Raw genomic sequence first — 24,095 nt, 5'->3', positions numbered from 1 at the left:
CTATCAACTTCTGAACCAGTGGTGAATACTTTCTGGTATGTGCCTATATACCTTGCCATAAAACAAGTGATGTAAGGTGTGGCTTCTCCAAAGACCAGACTATAAAAGCATAGTTTGAAGAAAGGGCAAAATCATGAAAACATTCTGTATATACAAATTGCACTGGAATGGGGAAATGATACTGTAACAATTTTTTCAACTGAGTTTTAGTGAAACAACAGTCAATGCAATTACAGGATTTTTCTTCTTCAGAAGTTAAAAGAGGAGAAAATACACTGATTTCTAAGTTGCCTAGAGAAAAAATGGACACTCTACTTTGTCTTTTATCTTTGTGTTTGTGTATTTACTTGTTTATAGCTCATGTTGCAACTTTGGCAAAGTTAGGTAGAGCTTGTAATTGACCACAGTAAAAATAACCCAGTTGTTGGTCATGGAATTTCCAACTGGAAAAGGAATATGCTTTAAAAACCTCCCTATTTTGGTGCTCCAAATTCACTTTCTTTTTTTTTTCACCTTTGTATGTAAACAGTTGAATGGATTTGAAGGTGTGTGTGATAAAAACCTTAAGAAAGGTGTATGGTTTTATGAGGAACCACTGTAATTAAATTCAGAGTGACTTCAAGTTAACTATCTCCCACGGGAGAATATTGTAAAAATTAGGTTATGTTTTTACATGAACTTTTAAAAAAATTTAATCTTCAAGGCTCAAAAATTTTTATTTTTCTGGGAATACATTCAAAGTAAATCACTGCAATGAATGAGTCTTTGAAAAGTCATTCCTACATCCTTAAATTCAGAATGATGAAACACTACTTTTAAGATCCCAAAGAGAGACATTTTTGTCAAGAAATTATTTTATCTAACTGCTGCGTTTGCTGCTGTGACCAGCAAATCACCAGGCTCTTCACAGCCCCATCTAATTAAATCCCCGAGAAGTGAAATAAGGTTATTCATGGTTGGAGATGGCTTAAGGCTTTCAACACGGTAGCTGAGATCAGAGAAAAACAGCACAAATTATAAGTGTAAATATTATTCTGTCTTAAAATGGTACTGGTTTAGACTTGTCATAAGAGCATCATTTGGTGAATCTTTCGGTACAATTTTAGCATATGTAGGAGTTGGCTCCCTAGGTCAATATAAATCCAGGTAAATAAACACTCAAGAGCGTTCTAGACGGAATGAACCTGCATTGCAATGGGTTATTGGATGCCATTCACATCTCTTAAACACTGCCCTTATTCATTCCATAAATAGATGTGACAATCGTGACCCTGTTTTGTATGACGGTTGTTTATGTAATAGGATATCACTGTGCACCGGCTCCCAGGAACGTCGTTATCTTTGTTTGCTTCTGTTTTCCCAAACAGAACCACGAAGCAAAACGCATATGTACATTTTTAAAGTTTATTGTAGCTTTTGGATTGTCATTCAAATTGAAGCAATTTCACCACAGCAAGACATTGCTAAATTCAACACTACAGTACTTTAGAAAATGAAAACTAGGTTTTCCATGAGTCATTCTTTGAATTACAAAATGTTCATCATCCAGGAGCGTTTATTGTACCCATAAAAAATCAGGCAGCACAATAATAGGTGTTAATGACAGCAGCATCCGGCTGTTTATTTGGTAACATCCAATCCTAAAAGGTTAGTGCTTTGTGCTTTTATTTGATGTCTAACATTTCAAATTGCTCAAGCTATCAAGTGCCTAGTCAGTGGATCACATTTTTTTTTTATATTCTCCAGAGCAAAAAAGAAGAAAAAAGTAAGTTTATTTTTCTTTATAATAGCAAGGGTGAAATGTAGGACTTTAAAAAAAAGCAGCTGCCAGAATCTCAGAGGTAATCATGGTTTTTTTTCGTTTGGGTTGTTTCTCATTTTTGATATGCTCCTTTCTCTCCTACTTTGACCAAGTAGAAACTCTTATAGATGGAAATTATCCATCTCTGACACCTATAAAATATATCAATTACACTGCATTGTAGAACACGTAAATTCTATAACAGTGTATAATGTTCTTCCTATTAAGACATTTGGGTGAGACATATTTTAACATTCTATGTTAGTATAACTAGAGGCTTTGTCCTACTTGAGGCAATTTCTTTCTTACTTCAATTGAGAAAAAAGAAAGAATACAAAATATTTTGGTATGCATGTTACTGACTAATAACTTTCTTAAATTAGCACACTTCATCTCCAGGCCAAACAAAACCAGTTCCTCTTAACAATATAAGATTTTTTTGAGAATTAAGCTAATGATATATCACTAAAAATATCAAATTTTGCTTCTTAATGAATTTGTTGTCTCACAAAGAAATTAAGGGAATGGGACTAGGAATCAAGCCAAAATTTCTATATTCTTTATTAGAATTTAATTCTTTGAGTAAAGCCTGTGCTCATCATTTTCCTCATGTTTTTTTTTAAACCAGGATAAAATACCTGCCCAGTAAATATGCTATAAGAATGATCATCTGAATATAGGTGGAAGGCTTTTAAGAATAAAGATATTTTGCTCTGTTGGCTTTTTCATAAACTTTATGCAGAGCTCACCAACCATTAGCCACAGTAAATGATCCTTTGATCTAAGACTGAAGGGTAAAAACTCTAGGCTCTTATTTTGAACTAGTCTTACAGTCAGGTTCACAAATTACGTAGTTCGGTATAGACTTAGCATTGTATGGGCTTCTGAGTTCTGGATGCAATTTAGAAGGTTAAGTTTTTGCCCTGGCTGGTGTGGCTTAGTGGATTGAGCACTGGCCTGGGAACCAAAGGGTCACTGGTTTGATTCCCAGTCAGGGCACATGCCTGGGTTGTGGGCCAGGTCCCCAGCAGGGGGTGCTCTAGAGGCAACCACACATTGATGTTTCTCTCCTTTGCTTTCTCCCTCCCTTCCCCTCTCTAAAAATAAATAAATAAAATATATTTTTTAAAAGTTTAAGTTTTTGGAAAAAGCCCTGGAGAGAGTTCTTCAATAAGTAAAATAGGGATCATTGAATGACTGAGAAAGCATACTAATACCCTGACCAATTAAGTACCAACTCTCATCAGGGACACTCCTTGAAGTTTGACGAAATAAATATAAAACACTTTGGGAGAAAATGCATGAGGATTTACTAGTTGATACACTCAGTGTAAACCATTTAAAGCAAGAAGGGGCCTCCATGAGTCTGCAAGATCAAAAAGGGGTGGGGGTAGAGCAGGAATGGAAAGAGTGGAACGGGAGGCAATGGCCAGAGTGCCGGAAGGATAACCCGGGAGGAATTTTGTTGACTAGGCTTCTCTACTCGGGAACCCAAACTTTCTTTTCAGTTAGAAACAGGTAACCCAGGAAATGCAGTGCAAATGGAGCAAGGTGTGGCTAGGCCCTTCTTCCCAGTCACTACCACATATTTTATAAACACATCAGTGAGAGCCCCAGCTGATTCTATGGCTACTGTCTGTGGTATCGTTCATATAACAGAAAACAGAGTCAGTGATGGTGAATAGTCAGTTGCATGGCCAGATGGATCTGCTGGGAATTGGGGCTGAATCACGCGCTGGGTGTGTCTTAAAATTTCCTGTCATTCTATCACAACCAGTCATGATGTGGAATCCATGAATGTTGACTAATAGAAACCGTAATGCAGCAGAAAAACCAACAGGGCAAAGTATGGTTGGGAGTCAATATTTCTTTGCATGTTTCTCTACTGTAGAGTTCATATTAGTTTTCACGGCTTTATTTATTGAACTGAGTGGCAGTGAAATAGCATCCAACATAAGCCTCATAATTCTTCAAAGTCTTTGGCTGTAGTTATGAGGGGATGCACTGCTTGAAAAACATTTTTAATGTGTTACTTTGATTTGGAGAATGGAGGAGGAGTGGGAAGAGGGAACTTTTACGCAGGTAGTTATTCGGGGATTAAACTTGAGAGCTTCATGCATCTGTGTTTCACTGTCCGTCCATTGCCTCTAACTTGTATCTGGGTAGCGTGGAGGCCCCATCAATGTCCCAGAGTGAGGCTGTGTATCTCACTCTCTTGGGCTCAGACCACTTTGCTAAAAGTTTTTTCTAGATTTTAGAAATATTTGCCAAAATCCATTTGGTTAAGGAGTTCTTGCTTTTCGTAGGTCTGAAAAGTTATCTCCTGAGAGAAGCATGATACAACTTGAAAACCATCGCCATACCATCCTTTTGAGAGTTTCTCCGGGTTTACACAGCAGACAGATTCCTTTTCCGACACATTCTTTCAAAGGCTTACAGTTTAGCAGCGCATCGAAAGGAAAAAAGCAAAGCCCGTGTCCTGAGGATGTGTCTGTTTCAGGAGAATGAGCAGGGCAAAGTGTAAAGAGCTGACCAGTTCTCTGACGACTCCAAAGCTAGATTTTCCATGATTACCTTGCAAAGTTCCTTAAGTGTTTAATTATACTCTGCAATTAGCTGAACTGAGAACACAGAACCATCTAAGATGGTTTCAATCCCCAAAGGACAAGCAATTGTTTATATAGTTTTGTTTACCAAGATGGAGTAAGTGTGGCCTAATGAATCTGTTAAAACTAAAGGCACCTTTATATAAGGAGAAGATGTGAAAGAAGCTAAATTAAATTGTGCAATTTAATACATGGGCGGTGGAGAGAGGGAGGGAGAGAGAGCTTGGTTACAGGTTTATAGCTGTATCTGTGCTTATTGTCTTTATCTACATCTCCTGCATTTGTCCCTAAAAAACCCCTGAAGCTTAAGAAACCAACAAAAGCACTAGTAACAGGAAATATGTAATTTTAAATAAAATATCAGCCATCAATAAATAAAGTAAGAACAGGTAAAAAAATCAGAAAACAACAGTAAAAATCAAAACCTGGCAATTATATTATAAAGACTGTAAATACTCCTGGAGAGAACATGAACTTTTTCGACTTCATAGCACTAAAATATGTTTCTTATATGAAATTTTATGTTATAGAGCTCCAAGTGAGATCATGGGTAGGTACTAGTATTCTTTCATACTGGTGGGTATATATAAAAATAGAAATCAGCCCTGGCTGGTGTAGCTCAGTGGATTGAGGCGGGCCTGCGAACCACACGGTCATGGTTTGATTCCCAGTCAGGGCACATGCCTGGGTTGCAGGCCAGTTCCCGGTTCCCGGTTCCCGGCAGCGGACGCATGAGAGGCAACCATACATTTATGTTTCTCTCCCTCTCTCCTTCCCTTCCTCTCTAAAGATAAATAAATAAAATCTTTAAAATAAATAAATAAATAAAAATAAAAATAGAAATCAAATAAATAAATAGGTAAGTACTCTTCAAGTATGTATGTTAGATTTGAGAAAGGGGCTTCTTAGTTTCTCACCATTAAAACTAACGTTATAACACCAAAAGGCAACTTGGGAAGAACATTTAAGGTGGGGAGACAGACCACCAAGGGAATTTGGTCTGAACCTCCACAGTCCCGTGGTCCGGCTTCAGCCAACACTGACCAGTGCGTGTCTGAAGGAACAGATGGACAGCAAGTCTTCGCAACAAGTCCACGGGCACACCCCTTCTTTCAAGTGGGGATCTGGGGCATAATGAGCAGAAACCACTCATTAGAAGATCTTTGTCATTCTTATAGCTGTGATAACACATTCCTATGAATTAGAGTCACGCATCTATGTAGTTCAAGATGTGTATAGAGTCATATGTACATGGTTATGTACTATATGTATGATGTGTACCATACATATGTACATGAGAGGGAAAGGACCTTAAAGAAGGGTATGTACTAACTGCAGGCTTTGCCTTCTCCAGAATGCTGTCCCAGACCCCAGTGGGAACTCCCACCTATTGGCCTCAAGCATCCATAAGTCATAACTTGATGGAATCGTGGTGCTGATGATGGTAACAATGGTCTTCCCCACTACTCACTGAGTATCTGGCACTATGTCACATCCTTATATTTATTATCTCAAACATCACAGTAATCGTGAAGGGCGCAAGGGTCCAGAGACCCAAATCTTCTCTTAAAGCGCACCCCAAGAAAGATCACCATGAACAAATCAAGCTATGTCCCAGTCCTTTAGTTCTTAATCATGAGTAATGATGATGATGGTGTCTGAGACTTACTGCATGTGTACTGTGCACCAGGCAGTCACCATATTGAGAACCTTCTAGAATGTATTACTCGCAACACTCCCACGGAATCGGTGCTGTTGCAATTCCTCGTTCACAGATGAGGAGCCCTGTGCTCAATGAGGTCCAGGGACCTCTCTAAAGCCATGCAGGTAGTTAGTGGCAAAGCCAGGTTCGCACTCAGCAATTCCGACTTCAGAGAAGGAGCTTTCATTACTTTGCCTGACAATTAATATCTCAGTTGGGAGTCATGCCTAAAGTCCAGAGGAGCAAACCAATTGCTCTCAGCGGAGGTGAATCAAAGATTTTGTACAAAATCAATAACTTAGCAAAAGTTAAAGCAGCTTTAGCAAGGCAGAGAAAACACTCAGGATCGAGCACACCTATTGATACACAGAGATCTCATACCATTCCCATCCCTGACCTCTTCCTCACACAGAGAAGCCTCAGAATCTCCTACGTGAGCTCTTCCCCCTGTCCTGTCTCCAGCGTAATCACTGACGTCAGCCTTCCCTAGAAGATAACCGATCAAAAGATCCATACAATGAATTACCTTATAATAAGGATTTTTTTAATTTGAAAATTCCCTGGCATTAAAATGTCAGATAACTTGGTTCACTTATTTCACAGGCCATTTACTTGGCTACTATCAAGCTGTCATTTTTTTCCAAAGATGTCCTGTTTATAATGATCGTCTTTAGTAACTGTTGTAGGCACTATACCCATTAATATTATAATTAACTAGTGTTGACTCTAATATACTAGAAGATCTCTAAATAAAGGATTTAAAAATAATTTTCTCTTTTTGTCTGCAAGTATTCAAAGTGACACTCGGAAGTTGAATATTGAAAAAGCAATGTTACTTCAAAGTAGTATTTTCTTTAGCAGTATAGCTAAAAAAAAATTTTTAACCCAGATGTTGAAGAACTGATAGAAGTATATCTAAGATGCTTTAAAAATACTATTTCCTGATGTAATTTACAGAGAAGAGGGAAAAGTATCCTTAACAATTGGGATGGACAGATAATCAATGTAACAGCCTTTTTTACAATAGGTCTTTGGTATAATACCTACACGTTTACTAAGGGGCTATTTCACATTTTTAAACTGAGTTAAAATGAGCAGAAAGTACGCACTGAAGACTCTTAAGCACAAAACTGAGATTTCAAATGATTTGGTTACATGAAATTTCTGTCCAATGAAACTTGAACCTGGAAATTGTGTTTGTTTTGATACTTGCCTCATAAGAGCTGCCCAATAAATATACATTTATTTTCTAAGCTAGAGAGTTTATATCTCATTGTTTGAAACCCTACTAGTTATTTTGACATTTACCTTAATAAGAATAATTTAGTAAATATAAATTTATGTTTGTACACTAACTAAAGACCTGTAATCTTTAGAAACCCTAATTTTTAAAAAGACATAGAATTTGAGTGGTTAGTATGGATATATTATAATCTCAAACTAAGCCCTTGACATTTTTAAAACATTTCTGCCATAAGTCTTTTTATTGCAAATTTACCTTTTCAAATTTTTGGATAAAGCAAAGGGGAAAACCTAGTTTTAGAAATGTATGTTGTACACTATATATATTCTGAAAGGATGGATATGAATGAAATTTTATAACTGGCATCATATTTTAGACTAAACTAATTCTTTAAAAAGTAAATAAACACAAGCTAATTTAGCTATCTTGTTTCATTCAATTCAGATTGTAAATGTTGGATTTGTACCAAGTGACATCAGCTTGGACCTGGAAAAAAGAGACCCCCCCAAAGGGTGTGCTTCCACTCGACTGTCCTCGGGGTCTCAGTTGAATTTGGCCCTTGCTTTCTGATACTGAATTAGATGTGTCTTCTGATTCTTTCATTCTCAACACACACACATACACACACACACAAACTCATGTTTACATACAGACTATTACAGCAAATGGCAGGCACTTTCTGTCTTCCAGTGTAATTGATAATACATGTTGCAAGTAGAAAAATATTATGTATATAATAAATATTTATTCTGGTATCACTGCCATTAATGTATGCTATATATACACACACATATATGTATATTTTACTATTATTATATATGTATGTATTACATATTTTTTAACTATTATTTTTACCATTCGTCTTCATCTGCTCCTGGTTTTGTCTTAAATTCTTTCAAAATTATTCACAAGTAAGGTTTCTGTCATTTTGCAGACACTCATCTCCATAGCCCAGTCATAGGAGTAAGTTTATGCTAGGGTAGCTTGTGGGTGGGACTCACAGAGCTGACTCCTTTGCCCTCCGCCTAAGTCCAGGTTGAATTCTCTTTGATGAGAGAACAGGGTTGGTAATTGGCCAGAGAGATTTCCATCGTTGGCCTGCAGGCTGGGTGGTTCTCTGGGTCCCACTATGTAATAGGCAAGTCTGTTATTTATCGTAAGTTGGGATCTATCCAATTTAGCTTCTTGCTCTTGTGTATAGTATTGGACTGGTCTTATGTACTACACTGATTAATCAATTAATTTATTAATGCATTTATTTTTTACCTATGGACTATTGACTGTGTCTAAATTTCCCAGTATCTGTCTCTTTCCTACTGATGCCACTGCCTCTACCTTAGACCTCATCTGTTTTCATCTGGATTATGGCAACAGCCTAACCAGCTTCATTATTTTCAGCTTCACTGCTTCCTAATGAATCTCCCACAGTGTCCAGCATTGTAAACGTTCGATGAATGCTTATGGAATGAATAAGTGAATTCGTAGAGTTGTAACTACTGTCAAACCTTCAAGGTGAAGTGTATAGTATTCTAATACAGTATTTAACTCACCCAAGCACAAGTCTACTTATTCAGAAATAATTCGCTAAAGAGAATTTTTTGCCTCATTTTTCCAACTCTAAATGTCAAATCCTTGACTCTACTACACATTCGTACCTCTGGGAGTTCCTGTAAGTGTTGGTTAGTTGGTTTCCAGGTGGATTCTACATTCACTGCCTCACAGAATGAAAGAGCATAATCAACAATGAGTGAGCTGCACCGAAATGAAAAATATGTCCGAATCACTGTGCACACTTAAAATACAGGGAATGGGCTAGAAGACAGAGTGGGTTCTGCAGACAGCAACCAATTCTTGCCCAAGAACCCCTGATAACCCTTAACCGTGTGGCTGAGGAGTATTTCCTGCCCTAGTCCAACTTGGATCATCTTTAGTGTGTCCCAGATGACTTTGTCGAGACCCGATCATCTGCTTCCTACCTCTGAGCCATCACTTGTGAATGCTGGGTTGCTTGTGCAGTGCTGTCTCTTTCTAATGCGAGCACTCCGTAGCTGACCAATCAGGTGATGGCTGGCCCCCATGGTCCAATGCAGCCTGCTGTGGAGAGCAGCCTCCTCTCCGTGCATTCCTCATTGAACCAAACCATACTTTTCATGAGGCTCCATTGAACATCCCCAGCTAGGAGACGTGATTGGATCGCACCAAGCACAACCTCGTGTGGAGTGTGTAGGCATGGTCATTATTTAGATTTATGCTCAATGCACCTTTATCAAATCACAGTGTTTTGGCCTCTGTGGTGAAGCTCACAGCATCCAAATCATATTCTCTTTGCTTTTCCTGAAGATGTGGGTACCACCCCAGGTCAAACTGACATTTTATCCACATCCCTCCCATTTTAGTCCAACTAAATCTTTGATTCCCACCCCCTCGCTGATAAAGACCAAACACTAGGGCTAACATGCACTTGATGAAGTCACAGGGTAGTTTAATTTTTGTTTTTATACTTTTTGTTTTATAGTTATTTTGCCCTGCCTATCTACGAACCCCAAGCAGTGTTTCTGAAACACCCAGGAATTTTTGTTTTCATTGTTCTCACCCAGTTCCCTATCATCCCCTGAATCACTGAGGGTGATGGATTTAACTCCTGGATTTGGAAAAAAAAATCCCTATCTCTCCTTCCTTACAGACATGGAATTAGTTCAGGCCTTTCTTATCTTTAACAGAAACTACTGAAATATTTTTCTTTAAAATCTCTCTTCTTTTATTACTCCCCCCCTCATTTCATTTGCCCTCTGTTCAGTTGCTATAATGATCTATTTAGAATACAAATCTTAAAACTTCCAGTGGTTTAGGCTATGACTGAGTTTCTTTGGCTATCACACAAAGAGAAGCATTATCAGAACTGTGCTCCCTTCTCCTTATCTTCATGCAGGAATAGGATGTTAGTAAGAAAATACCCATTAAACAGACAACATTTATAAGCCAAACAGTCGTAGGGTTATAGCCCCTCTGCCTAGGTGGATGGAATTGTCCAACCCTTTAGCTCTATAATTCTCTCATATCTTGACCCATATTCATAGATGTCCCATGACTTTATTCATGGCCACACGTAGTAGGTTATGAGGCCCATCCATTTCAACTTGGACATTTGTGGTTGCTCTAGATGACTATAGTTTTTCCAATGGCTCAGTAATCCATCCCAGTTGCTGCCATGGGGTAACTTTCCCCCACATGGAAGCAGGATTTGTAATGGAGGCCGGTAGCTTTGGAGTAGCAGGGACTGTCCAGCGAAATTCATCGCCGGGCTGGTATGACTACCCAGTGAAGTCATCTTTCATGTAAGAACCCTCTGCCTGCAGCCTTCAGCGAAGATCCGGCTCTTTGTTTGTGGGTACCCACTCCAGACACAGGTGCCTAACTAAGAAAGGGCACAGAGAACACCCTCTGGGGGGTCACCCCACAACCCTCATTATTTCTGTACACCACACAATAGTTCTGCGTTTATAAAAAGAGCAGTAAATTGAAATTAGTAGGAAGGAATTCCTATATGTCAAAACCAGTTATTAGCTGTTGAAAGAAAAGTGTTCTATAATGTATAACCTTGGTCCATATGGTGTAAAATATCATTTCCCAAGTTACGTTGTACTTGCATTTCTGAAAGAAGCTCAGGGAAATTCCACTGTTTGAAGTTTTGCTTTATCAGCAGATTAAGGTTCTAGTTAAGCTCAGAATAAACAAGCTCTCAAATATTTCTATTTCCCTGGTGTTCTTCCCTTTTTGGAGTTCTCCTCATTCTTGTAATTGTTTGAGAAATGCAAAGTCCTCCTCTTCCACAGTTCTTAGAACTTTCCCTGTGCTTTCAAAATGAACTTCTGATGCCTGTGTCTATGATTAAATGAAAACAAATATCGTTGGCATTTCCTGTTCCCTGATCTGAGTTTCCAGTCCCACAGAGGTCAGGTCCCAGGGCAGCCCATTCTGGCTGTGAAAGTTCCTTCCAAATACAACCTGGTGTCAGCAGTGGGGGTGGGGGTTAACGCAACCATCATTAACTGCTGTTGTTCTCTTTAATCCAAAGCCCGTTTACTTTCGACACCTGCTGAGTGTACTAGCAGCAGCTAACAGGTCTGAATCTTGCCTCAGATTCTGTATCAAACTCAGAACTCATCAATGAATGGAATTCCCCATTTTTTAAACATCATTCCTTATGCATGGATCCAGTGGAATCTATCTCTTGCCCCTGTTTTCCACAACAAATTCCTTAATAAATATGCCAGGAAACCCATTGCAGTATGTATCTTACCCAACTTTATTAAAGAAGATCGTTTTGCCTAATCCTAAACTTTTTTTGTTAATAATCATTTTATCCTTCTTTTCTGATGAATAATTATGGCCCGTCATTCACTGGGACTTCAAACCCCATCACTCTAATGTACTCTTTTAATCAGTCCTACTGTCTATTTCCTCTGGCTAATTATGATCCAAATGAAGATTTCTGCCACAAATTTCTGATCAAACTTTTTCAATAATAATATTTTTTCAAGGAAAAGGAAAACTATAATTTTACTTCTATGAAAAAAAGTATAATGTGGCAATGTGACAAAGTCACTATTGTTCAAGTTTCTTATTATGAAGGTCATGTTTTTAGAGAAAAACCCAATCCTTCTGCCTTGTCTGAGCCAACCACACTCACAGCCCTGTCTCGGGCCACGGACCCTGAAACCTGGACACGGAGCCAAGGAAGCAGCCAGGCGCTGGGAGCAGATCGCTGGGGCTCCTGACTGGTGTGGTGCTGCTACCACAGACTCCCGGTGCCGTACCTGGCCCCACGGCCACCGCAGCCTGGAGGAGGGATGTTCACCCACTGCGGCACTTGCCACAGGCTCAGCTCTTTGGGTTGTTTTCTGTTGAAAGTCTGAGACTGGAGCATAGGCTGAGCTAGATCACAGGGTCGGAGAAAGTGTGTACATGGCCATTTCAGTTCTGTAGGTGTTTCCACAGGAGGGAATGGCTCAAACATGGGCACTGAGTTTGGAAGGTGCTGTGCCGCCAGAGCCAGGTGCACAGTGCCTTGACTTTGGTATAGTTGGCTGCCTTGGCCTCAGGGATATCCCCTTGTAGCCTAACTGCTCATAAGAGCTTGGGCTAGGGCCGCAGCCTGGGTTCCCAGTGAGCCTATTACCCTAATGCATCCTTTCTCTTCCACGTCTTGCGCTCCTAGAAGCACTCAACTGGTAACTCGCATTTTATCAAGTCTGAGGCTAAGGGCAAGTGTGCAGTGTGCCTAGATGGAGGGGTTGCTGAACACTGACACTGTCACCGTACTTGGTAGTGCACAAATGGAACGGGCCTGGGAATCAGACGGTGGGGGTGGGGGTGGGGTGGGGTGGTGCCCAGGCTCTGCCACCAGCCCCCTGTGTGACTGCTCCCCTCCAGTCTCTTCCGCAGAGCAGTGCTGGGCTGGGGTGCGCGGGTCTCCAGGCCCCCTTCCCTCTCCGACAGTCTGCGATTTTCAAGTCACAGTAATGTTTGCCTTAGCAATGGGGTGCGATGTCTGGGATGATTGTCTGCTTTGTTCCCTTAATGGGGGCTGAGGCAGCGGTTCCATTTGGCACAAGCTGAGCTCCGTCAGCACAATGGAGCTGATTGGCTGGGCCCCAAAAGCAGACCCCAGAGAGATATTGATTCTGACAGGCAAACAATTAAAGGGGGAAATAGGTGCTTTGTGGACGGAGACAGCTGTGTGCCTGTGATACCCTCGGTCAAGCCTTCAGCATAACACATGGTTTAATTGCTACAGACAGAAATGCTCTTAAGGCCGTTCTTCAGGGGAGCCAGAGCCTGTCTGTGGAACTGGAAAAACACACACAGAAATGTTCAAATCCATTTCCATTTTTCAAGACTTCCAAGAGCAGAAATGTCTCTCTCTTTCCATTTCTTACTTCCGAAGCCAAGAAATATGTTGGAAAATTAGTCAAAATCTAATTTTAATGCTCCACGAGCACACCGGAGGCTGGGAAGCATTTGACAAGGTCCCCTCCCACTTCTCCCCAGCGCCTCCTGCCAGCGTTTTCTTCTGCCTTCCATCCTTTCGCTCTGCTCTTTCTCTTACTTTCTCCTTTAATGTGCTCCTGCCCTCTTCTTACTCTAAAAATATGCATATGTCTATGATTCTGTCTATCACAGACCATGATAAGGACCGTGAAGGAGGTGCTAAGGGGCCCCAGCCCCTCACTGTCATAGGGAATGATGAAGTCTTCCCACCCAAAGCCCTTCTGGTGGGCGCGTCCAGCACCAGGACCCCGGCCACAGAGTTCACCCCTGCTGTGCTGCTGGGTGCCCTCTCTGGTGTATTTCATCTGGTCCCACCCACTTCAACCAGGGTCAAGGGTGCAGATGTCAGGGCCCAGTATCAGGCCCTGTTACCACACTCGCCTCTCTAGTATACTCATGTATTGGTCTGCTCGGGCCACCATAACAAAATACCACTAACTGGGTGGCTTGAACAGTAGAAATTATTGCTCACAGTTGTGGAAGCTGGAAGTCCAAGATCAGGTGCTGGCTGATTTGGCTCCAGGTGAGAACTATCTTCCTGACGTGTGGAAGGCCGCCTGTTCAGTGTTTCATCACACGGCCTTTCCTTCCCTCATTAGCGCTCGGGGATGAGAGCGCTGCTCCTCCTCTTATATTCAGTGGTTGGGGATCTTATCACAAGGGTTTCACCCTCATCACCTAACCTGGCCTTAGTTACCTTCCAAAGGAGTTAGGACTTCAGTGTATGGATTTGGGGTGGTGGGGAGACACAATTCAGCCTGTACAGGGCAGCAAAGACAGTCATTTTCTAAGCATAACAGGGCCTACCTCTTTATGCCCCTTCCTCGTGACACAACAGAGAAACCCCAGACCTGCCCCTCCTCCAGGCCTGAGTGTGTCTAGTCCTGCTCCCCCACCTCCAGCATCCTTAGCAAACCCAAGGCCAGTCACTTCCTTAGCTCTAGACCATACAGTATGTCAGAGCATTTGAACCAGAGAAGAATATATATTCTTCATTTCCCTTATTCTCACATTTTTGACATATTGTCCAAAAGTGTCCTTTAGCTTGAATGCTGTTCTTTTTTCGCTGTGGGAAAGCATAAATAGCATACCATTTACCATTCTCGCCGCCTCTAAGGGCACAGTCACATGGCATTAAGCACATGCAGGGACTTGTCCAACCACCAACCACCACCAGCCGTGTCCCGTTGTTCTTCACCTTCCCAGACCGAACCTCTGTGCCCGTTAAACACGAGCGCCTCGCTCATCTCTCACCCCTGCACCCTGGCAACCACCTTCCGTCTGTCTGACTCTGTGCGTCTGACTGCTGCCGGTGCTTCACGTCGCTGGAATCACATCACATCTGCCCTTTGGGGGCAGAGGCAGCTCACCTCACAATGCCTTCAAAGGTCACCTGTGTTGCAGCACGTGTCAGCACTCCCTTCCTTCCTAAAGCCCAGTAATGATCTCGTGCACGGAAGCACCACATCCTGTTCACTGTTCCGGGACCCTCGGGCTGCTTCTTAGGCGATGGTGTATCATGCTTCCAGGGACATGGGTGCCCGACCGAAATTCTTAATAAAACAAATTCTTCGGAGTGACTGACATCAATTACTTGGTGACTGCACATAGGAAAGTCGTAGAGCTCTCTGAATGGACGCTTGAGATCACGTATGACCTTTGACCTTTGGGCTATAAGACGCAATTCCAGAACATTAACTTCATCGTTCTTTCATCGCTGACTACCTTCTTTAAAATCTTTATTCTCTGTATATACAGGTTCATTTCTTAAAGCATTCAAGACATGCCAGTTTACTTCGATGCTTAAAAAGAATTTCTAGTATAAACCAAAGTAAAATAAAATGCCTGGCATCAAGCTTAGCACAAAATGAAGTATAAGCCCTCACTGGTGTAGCTCAGTGGATTGAGCACAGACCTGGGAAGCAAAGGGTCACAGGTTCGATTCCCAGTCAAGGCACATGCCTGGATTGCAGGCCAGGTCCCAAGTAGGGGGACACATGAGAGGCAGCCATACATTAATGTTTCTCTCCCACTCTTTCTCCCTCCCTTCCTCTTTTTCTCTCTCTAAAAATAAATAAATAAAAATATTTTTTTAAAAATGAAGTATAAAAAACAGTCGTGATGTTTCCTTAGATTAAATTTGGGGAGATAAAAAGTTTGCTTTTATTTTGGTTACTGGTGCAAAAGATAAATATTAGAATATACAGAATATTAAATTCATAACATTTAGATCTGGACGGAATCCCTTTATTTTACAGTGGAACAAACCCAGAGAGCTTAGTGAGTTCTTTCTCTTATTCTGTTCATTCATTTCATATTTGAGTGCCTACTGTGTGTGATGCTCTGTGTGTAATACTATAAAACATACACGAATTGATTATAATGTTGTTCCTACCCTCAAAAGAGCCTGTCTGTTAGCAAGGCAGAAACTCCGAGCACTGAAATTCAGCGAATACTGAGTCACTGCTGTTTTCAGACCAGTGTGATAAATACTGAAGAAGACACTAAGATGAGAAGGAAGGTGTGCGCATCCATACTTGGTGACCTCACAAGCCCACAGTGGGACAAGACGTCTGTCCACATGCCCTGCTGTTAGAAAGGACCTGCGGGAGACAGTGGGCACAGTGGGGGCTTGAAGGAGGTGGAAATCCCACCCATCAGGGGAAAACTGGTGACTTCTTAAGAGAGCTGGTATTTGCAGCAGGCCTCCAAGCAGGCGGATGAGCAGAAGAGGCAGCAGTAAGAGAACTGAGCAGGAACACGATCAAGAGAGGGAGGCAGAGAAGAATGAGGCTTTGGGAGGACTCAGGGAGGGAATGGAGGAGGATTTGAGGGACAGCCTCTCTCATTAGTCTGTAAAGACAGAGAGACCAGCTCCGGTCCTGGCTAAACCTCAGGATGCTCATTTATAAAATGAAAATAGGAACAGTCGCCGCCACCTGGGGTTATTGTGGAGATCAAAGGAAATAGTGTGTGTGAAGGCTTCGCAGTGCCTGGAATTCTGAAAAGCTTCAAAAATGTCAGCCCTGGTCATGACTTTTCCATTGTGAAGGGCATTTTGATGTCAGGTGAAGTAATGGAATTGAATATAATTAATTCAATAGAAAATGGATGGCCATTAGAGGATTTTGTACAAAGGGAGCCTACGTTAATAAATAAAGTACATTGTTAAAAATTCATCTGTCCCAGGTCTGTAGGAATGGGCTGGATGAAGGAAGGCAGAAGACAGAATATGTACTAGCAGGTAACTGTAATAGCCCAGGGGACAAGTAAGTAACCAGAGTCTCTTTACATCTGACAGAGAGGCAGTAATAATTAATCAATCACACAGATGTTAAGTCAGTAAAATCAGCAGGATGAGGGGAGGAGGATAATGCAACAGATTGGGTACAGTGGAAGAGAATAGGGAAAAAAAGAATATTTAGCACCTAGGTTCCAAACTGAGAGGGATGTTGAAAGATAAATTGGAGGTCAAGGTGATGATATTTTTGGTTATAAACATGTTGAATCTACAAGACCAGTTGGATGTCCGAGACACAGCCCACAGTGGAACTAAGTGCTAGATTTGGGGTAAACAAGGCGATGTCCAAGGAAGAGGAACCCGGCTTTACGTAATCACCACTGAAGCTGAAACACCAGCAGATGGTAAACACGGAGACTGGGTTTGAAATGACTTGGAATGAGTGAATGGTGAGGCACTGGAAGTGATCTTTAAAAAAAAGTTACGTAGGGTGGTAGATAGCAGGGCACTGTTGCATTTTTTAACATTGATGAACCTGGTCGTGTTTTTTCAGCATAGGGCAGGTACAGACAGAGGGGCATAGATTAAAAATGATTTCCAGAAAGGAAAATGGCCAGAGCAAGGTTTCAGGGGAGGTGATTAACGTGAAAAGCTTAGGCTCAAGGGGTTAGAGACTTTTGGGGGGCTGGGAGTTCAGTGGTGGAGCTGAGCGACACCCTGTGTGCTGGTGGGTGTGGAGACCTGAGGCTGCTCAGTCCAGGCTGTGAGATGATGAGCCCTGAAGCATCGGCAGGATCCTAGGACACAGTGCCCGATGGGGGAGGGGATTCCACAACACTGTGTGAGCAATTTTAAGGACTCGGGGGGGGGGGGGGGAGCACGCAAANAGGGGGAAAAGGCAGCAACACACACTCCAGAAGTGAGAACACTGTATTTGTTTCCTGTAAATGCTGTAACAAATTAGCCCAAAGTGGGTGACTAAAAGCAACAGCCATGTATTGCCCCAGTTTTGGAGGCCAGGAGTCAGAGAAATCAAGTTGTCAGCAGGGCCACACTCCCTCTGGAAGCTGTAGGGGAGAATCTCTCGCCCCCTGCAGCTTCTGGAGGCTGCGAGCACTCCTTGGCTCGCAGCTGCATCACTCCAATCTCTGCCTCCGTGTCCATGTCACCTTCTCCCCTGTGTCTATTTCAAATCTCCCTCCTCCTCTTTCTTCTAAGGATACATTTAATTGCATTGAAGACCCACCCAGAAAACACAGGATAATCACATCTGCAAAGAGCCTTTTGCCAAAGGAGGCCATACTCACAGGTTAATTAATTCTGGGAATTGGTACACAGCCAAATCTCTGGGAGCCATGACCCGCCCAGCACAGATACTGCACAGGATGTGATAAATGCAGTGAAAATTGGAAATAAATAAATAAAGACATGCAAATATGATAGATGCAGAGGACAAATATCTAGAATGGCAGGTTTCTTTCAGTACGTGTCTATCAGAATGTCTACATGAAAATGTATAACAATGTAGTGTGTACCTGTCTATATACTGTGTGACTCAGCCATGATAACTTAGTAAAACAAACAGCAACTACAGCAATCAATCTCTTTCTACCTAACAACAACTTGAGGATAAAATTCCTGAGGAACAAAATTATGAGTCTGTAATTGGATATTTTCTTATGAAAAAGGCCAGCAACCACACTTTCTTAGCAACCCTCCAGAAAATATGAAATGAAATGATGCCAAAGTCTTGCTAGGTTGTGGTGCTCTGTGTTAGAACAACTTGTTTTACTTAGGTTACAGTAGCTCATTTGGCTAAACTATCAAAAACAACATATTTCAAATCACTTGCAAGAAAAATATCTGTAAGAACCACAAAGTCTCTAGTCCATAAACCTATGCGCCCACATATGAATTTACAGGGACCAATTCCTAATTAATAAAGACTGCAGTCTGGGGCAGCCCATACATTGTGACTTGCCCTTCCTGAAGCCAGGCTGCAGTCCTTAATTAAACAGTAGTTTTTCAACCTTTTAACAACCAAAGCTTTATAAGAGTCTCAGAACTGTGGAAAGGGGGAAGTGTGATTCTCAGCTACTGTAACTTTTTTCGCTCAGCGACTTCCTCGGCACACAGAGCCCCTTTTCATCCCCCCGCCCACAGAGCGCCAGCAGAGGGAAATGGATTTTCTCCTTCACTCCCTGAACTGCGGGTGTATATGTTGGTGAGCACATCCATGTTCCCACTCAACAAGCGAGCTCTGTGGCAAGCACCCTGTCCCTTGCTCCTGGAATGCTTTCTCTCTCTTTTAAGTTTTATTTATTTATAGACAGAGGGGAAAAGAAGGAGAAAGAGAGGGAGGGAAGCGTCGATTCCTGCACCCACCCCAACTGGGGACCAGGCCCACAGCCCAGGCTTGTGCCCTGACGGGGAGTCGAACCAGCGACCTTTGGCTTTGTGGTGCACAACCGAGCCCCACCTATCAGCACAAGGATGTCTTATCTTGCTTCCCACTCTATGGATGGCTGCCCAGTATTTGCAAATGCGACTCACATGCACCTGGGAAGCCAGCTTTCACCCCTCGAGCAGCCCATTCTAGCTCCAGACTAGCTGGAAGGTTCTTTCTCTTCCTGAGTTGAAATCTGTTTTTCTGTCGTTTCCAATCACTTGGCCTAACTTGGACCATCTGGGGCACACTGAACAATACGCAACTCTCTTCAAAGCACAGCTCATCAAATACCTGAAGGCGGTGACAATGCCCCTTCTTGCCACACAGTTCGCTGCAGGCGAAGCGACCCAGATCTTTTCAGTCATCCCTTCCGCCTCCTAAGCCCCCGTCCCCTCATCATGCTGTTTGCCTTTTGTTGCGGGCGAGGCTCTCAATCCCTGTTAGTGCGTCCTCCTCCACGCTGAGCCCCACGACCCAGATTCGGCCTGGGCAAAACCCGGGCAGACCGCATGACAACGGCGGCCTACGTCTCTCGGTGCAGCCTACAACATCCACGGCTTTTTGACGCCGCCTCACATTTTCTTTACAAAACGGTTTCTAGCAGGGGCTTTTCAGCTCTTTGGACATGGTCCTGGAACAAGTCATTAATCAACTTCAATGTTTTCTCGGTCCGTTGGTAATGTCCCATCTTTGCCCATGGACTCGTCGCGCCGACTCGTTACACCTTGTCTTTACTTGTAAATACTTGTGTTTATCAGCTCAACACATGGGTTACCAAGGAGCACAGTCACTTCTAAGAGAAGTCATGTTTAATGTTATAGATTTTTCTCAGAAGTTAAATAGGAACAAGTGGAGGATGTTGCCTGTTGGTATTTGCATGTGACAATAGTTTTATTACCATCACCGACTCTATAGAAACGTCTATGAATAAGACCAAATTCTTTCTCTCTAAAAAGACATCCCCAAAGAGTGTTATGGAAAGCAGAGTGGGTGGGTGTGAAGCACGATTTGGCATTTATCAGAGTAGCTGTTTTTTCTTCGCAGAGAAGCCAGTGATTTCTACAGCAATCTTAAGTACAGAGTCAAGAAGTCAAGTTTATTCCTACATTAGCATATATTTTATCCTTTTGAAAACATGTTCAGGAGTGTGAAGAAATTATAAAAATAACTGGCTAGTTCCTTTTCACTTAAGTTTCTTTTGTGGTGGCATCGTGGGTGAGCCTTGGAATAAACTATGAAATGTTGCTTCGGAGCTGGAGTTGGCCGTGGGCTAAGCCGAATGGGGCCTGGGAGCAGGGCAGTGGCCTGGGTTACGATTTAGCCCCTGAGCGATACAGTGAGTGGCCTTAGTGTGTGGCCCTGAACATGACTGTACCTCCATTCTGGTCTTGCCCTCCCAGAAATGTTTGTTTATTCAGCAGGCAGGTGCCCTGAAGGTGACGGCTTCGGTTTCTGAGGCAGGAATACGAAAGGGCAGGGGAGAACTCCTACCTTACTCTCAATTATACGGGTAACACGGTGGGTGGCCTTCTTGCCCAGCCCCAGCATCGCCGCAGAGGGCTGCACACTGAAACGACGTACTTCCAAAGCTCAAACCTCGCCAGCTTTCTAGAGAAGCCTGATGGCTAATTCTGATTATTTCTCAGTTTTGCTAAGCTGTACCTTCTTCTCTTCTAGCAATGTCGCTTCAGCATGTTCGAGTTTTTGCTTTTGCTCTCACTCCCGAGCTAGTTCCAGGACAGGTGTGGAAAGGCTGGTGCCCACACTGGGAACAGACGGTGGTGGGTGTGACGCCGCAGTGTGGTCCGTACTGGCAGCGGAGCTGCCTGACTTCTCCGGTAGGGAATTACTAAATATGTAATTCCCTGTGTGACTAAAATTACTGACTAAATATGTAACCATTTCTCCCAAGGACTGAGAAAGAAGTATGTCGATAAAATGAGGAGATTCTCTAATATATGAGCATTCCAGGAATACATTGACTTCATAAAAGACTAGATGTCAGAAGGATCTCATGACTCCAGAGTGTGTTTGGAACTAAAGAAGGTTCAGAGATCACGTAGGAAGTGGGTCCTCTTCTGAGGAAACCATGGTGTGGGGGTGTCACCTACCATCTACCTTCTCGGCTCAGGGACAGACAAGAGGACCAACTCAATTCCCCAGTGAAATCAAATTCTCTCATCTCCACTGCACTCTCAGGCCCATTCTGTATTCCTTTTTTAAATCTTATTAATAATTTCTCTCTTTTTTGAGTCTTTAGTTTTGAGCTTTTAATAAAAATGCAGTGACTTTTTTTATTAAAAAATAACACATACTCATTTTAAACATCCAGCAATACAGAAGTATTAAAGAATGCAAAATGTCACCCAAAGTCCCTTCACCCTGGTGTATGATTATCATTAACGTTAACTGATAAATATTAATATTTTTCTGTCTATAAGAAATTCAGCCCTGGCTGTTGTGACTCAGTGGATTGAGTGTTGACCTGTGAACTAAAGAATCGCTGGTTTGATTCCCAGTCAGGGCACATGCCTGGGTTGCGGGCCAGGTCCCCAGTAAGGGGCATGAGAGGCAACCACACATTGATGTTTTTCTCCCTCTCATTCTCGCTCCCTTCCCCTTGCTCTAAAAAAATTGAAAAAAATCTTTAAAAAATAAAAAGACATCCAGATGGAAAAGATAAGTGGGAATGATTTTCATATATATAAGAAATAAGCATGCTCATTTAGCATTTAGAGTCACGTTTACTGAGTGATAATTTACACTCAGTAAAATTCACTCTTTTTAAACACTGGCTGGGTAGCTCTTGGGTGGTTAGAGCATCATCCTGATATGCAAAGGTGGTGGGTTCAATCCCTAGTCAGGGCACATACAAAAGAATCAACCAGCAAATGCATAAATAAGAGGAACAACAAATTGATGTTCTTTCTCTCTAAAACTCAATACATAAAAAAATGTTAAATATTCATCCACATTAAGTATACAGTCCTATGGGTTTTGGCAAATACAGTTATTCAAACTCTCTCGCAAACAAGATGTAGAATACCTGGAAGTTCCCTCACGCTCCTTTCTGGTCAATTCCTTTCTCCCTCCCCCAGCTCCTGGCAAAAACTAACCCAATTTCTGTCCCTAGCTTGCCTTCCCCCAGAAAATCTTATGAATGGAATCATACAGTATGTAGTTTTGTGTGTCTGATTTCTTTCACTTAGCATAATGCTTCTGAGATTCTCCCATGACACTGTATGTAGTTCATTCATTGTTATTGCTGAATGATATTACATTGTACCAATGAAACTTTTGGAGATTTTCCAATTATGTTAGTAAGTTTTTTCACATTCCCACTTGTACTTAATTGCTAAAGTGGAGAAAACTTATTTTGAAAAAAATGTACCTGATATATGTGCAATTCTTGCATTTTTTTTTCATTACAAGAATCACTTGGCTTTTTTGCATAAAAATACTATCCCCAGCAGTAAGAGGTACTTTGATCTTTTCTTTTTCAATGCTTATGCAATCACTTTATTCCTCAGTTATATATCCTAAAACACACAAGGGTGAAAATCATGGAAAGAAATGTTATTGTCTGGTTCTTGATTTTAATTGAAAATATTTTAATGCCATACCTTTTTGGATAACATTCATTTTTGGATTTGGGGTATAGAGTTGCTATATTTATTTATTCTACTTTTAATGAACAATGACTTATTTATATTTTTAATGAACAATGATTGCTAAACTCTGCCTTGTCACTATATAATTGATTATTTGTCATTTTATGATTTTAGGAGAGATAGTTGTATTTTGAAAATTATCACATCAAATATATGTGATGCTAATTCTTGGTTTATACTGAGAGCAATAAAGTTAACATGGTTTGTCAGTGCATCTGAACTGTTCTGTAACCAGTAATTTCTTGAGAAAAGCAACTTATCAAACAAATCTTTTGATGTTTTTTTTTTTTTTGCTTATCTTGGCTCTTTTATAAAGAGAAAACTTTTAAGGGTTTTTTTAAAATCAGCCTTTAATTTTATAGCTAATGTGTTTAAGAGATTGCAAATTGTAGTAATAGGTTTTATCTTTCTGGTTGTTTCATGAATGGTTATATATATGGCATTATTGTGGCTGCTGTTTATTTGTGTCCCCAGGAAGCTATTTTTAAAGGAAATATCATCATGTTTCTATCCTTCATGATCCAGAGGGTACTACAGATAATTTTATTCTATTATTGAAGCAGATCTCTGGCTTAGGGCCTCATTATCCAAAAGAAATTGCATTTCGAAATTGAAAAAGCTCCTAAGCTACAACCATGACTAAAAAGAATTAACCAGTTAAAAAGATGCCTTCTCCTTTAACCTCATCAGCACCTTTTGTGATTCTTAAAGCTTGGTGAGGGGGGGAGAGGAACTGGTGTTGGGTACCACGCCAACTTGTCCACTGCCAATCTGTCTATTGGCCCAGCATGTATTGGCTTAGCATTTCTCCCAGAAGTTTCATTTTAACGGAATCATTCTTATTGTTAGCGACATAAAAATGTATTAACACTTACACGGCAGTAACATTTGTTATTAACACATTTAAGTAACCCACTAGTACCCACACCTCTATTTGAGTCTTCCAGGCTCCGCTGCAGTTGTCTGGTCTGTGAGTGTGTAAGATTCATGAGCAGAGAAATGAGTCTCATTTAGAATGGGCTAAATCTGAAGGCTGATCAGCGAGAGCTCTTTTCTCTTTCAGATATTTTTGGACATAGGAAGGCCAACCCTTCCTTCTCAAATAAAGAATGAAGGGCGCTCGGTGATCAGAGTGTACAGGAGACATGGACATTTGGGGACAATTACTCCTCCCAGCCTTGATAGAAATATGAATTAATAAATCCCCTTTCAAGTGAGAGAGCATTTTACCAGTAAAGGTGGACGTTTAAAATGTATAATATCTTTAAGCCTTAACATAAAAGTTATTACAATTTTCCCAGGATTCTGCCCTATATGAGTATGTTACTCCC

The 24,095-nt window shown here is 41.5% G+C and overlaps 1 long non-coding RNA gene across 1 annotated transcript; it reads left to right on the top strand.

Moving 5' to 3' along the window:
* Window positions 1–2,492: 2,492 nt before the first annotated feature.
* LOC118993091 (uncharacterized) lies at window positions 2,493–7,834 on the top strand. The gene is made up of 2 exons (XR_005067772.1): window positions 2,493–2,565; window positions 7,797–7,834. It is a non-coding gene; the product is annotated as an uncharacterized LOC118993091 (long non-coding RNA).
* Window positions 7,835–24,095: the final 16,261 nt, after the last annotated feature.

The sequence above is a fragment of the Sturnira hondurensis genome, unplaced genomic scaffold (assembly GCF_014824575.4).
Source record: "Sturnira hondurensis isolate 20B ecotype Veracruz unplaced genomic scaffold, ASM1482457v3 Scaffold0008640, whole genome shotgun sequence".
Taxonomy (NCBI): domain Eukaryota; kingdom Metazoa; phylum Chordata; class Mammalia; order Chiroptera; family Phyllostomidae; genus Sturnira; species Sturnira hondurensis.
This window is presented reverse-complemented; position numbering and strand designations above follow the sequence as displayed.